Source organism: Chinchilla lanigera, unplaced genomic scaffold (assembly GCF_000276665.1).
Source record: "Chinchilla lanigera isolate Chin_1 unplaced genomic scaffold, ChiLan1.0 scaffold00022, whole genome shotgun sequence".
NCBI lineage: Eukaryota > Metazoa > Chordata > Mammalia > Rodentia > Chinchillidae > Chinchilla > Chinchilla lanigera.
Genome location: NW_004955423.1, coordinates 2526552 through 2527796, shown reverse-complemented (window position 1 = coordinate 2527796; position 1245 = coordinate 2526552).

Below are 1245 nucleotides of genomic sequence, written 5' to 3'. Positions count from 1 at the left end.
AAGAAGATATAAAAATCTTGAATAACTCAATATCAGCCAGTAAAATTGAGAATGTAATTAAACCTTGCCAATGAAGAAAAGCCCAGGTCCTGATGGATTCACAGCTGAATTCTACAAGCAATTTAGGAAAGATTTAACACCAATTCTTCCCAAACTCTTTAATGAAATTGGAAGGGAAGGAATTCTCCCCAACTCATTCCTGGAGGCAAGTATTATTCTAATTCCAAAACCAGAGAAAGACCCAACCAAGAAAGAGAACTACAGACCAATCTCCCTAATGAATATAGATGCAAAATTCTTGATAAAATACTAGCAAACAGAATAGAACAAGTCATCAAGAAGATAATACACCACAACCAAGTGGTATTAATACCAGGAATGCAGGGATGGTTCAATATATGCAAATCAATCAGTGTAATACACCATGTCAATAGAGCCAAGGACAAAAATCACATGATCATCTCCATTGATGCAGAAAAAGCCTTCGATAAAGTCCAACACTCATTCATGTTGAAAACCCTACAGAAAATAGGAATAGATGGCCTTTACCTCAAGCTGATCAAAGCCATCTATGATAAGCCAACAGCTAACATCATACTAAATGGTCAAAAATTGAAAGCTTTCACTTTAGAATCAGGAACAAAACAAGGATGACCATTGTCAGCACTCCTATTCAATATAGTTCTGAAAATATTGGCTAGAGCAATTAGACAAGAAAGAAAAATAAAAGGAATAAGGATAGGAAAGGAAAAAGTGAAATTGTCATTATTCACAGATGACATGATACTCTATGTAGAAGACCCCAAAAACTCCACCAAAAGGCTCATGGATTTAATAACCAAATTCAGTAGCATAGCTGGATACAAAGTTAGCACTCAAAAGTCAATAGCATTCCCGTACACAAGTAACAAACAGACTGAGAGAGAAATTAGGGAAACCACACCTTCCACAACAGCATCTAAAAAGATGAAATACTTAGGAATCAATCTAACAAAAGAAGTCAAAGATCTATACAGTGAAAAATCATAGTACTCTGAAAAAACAAATCAAAGAGGATACCAGAAAATGGAAAGATATTCCTTGCTCATGGATAGGAAGAACCAACACTGTGAAAATGGCCATACTCCCAAAACTGTTGTACAGATTCAATGCAATCCCAATTAAAATACCATTAGTATACCTCACAGATCTAGAGAAAACACTCCTAAAGTTCATCTGGAACCAGAAGAGGCCTAGAGTAGCAAA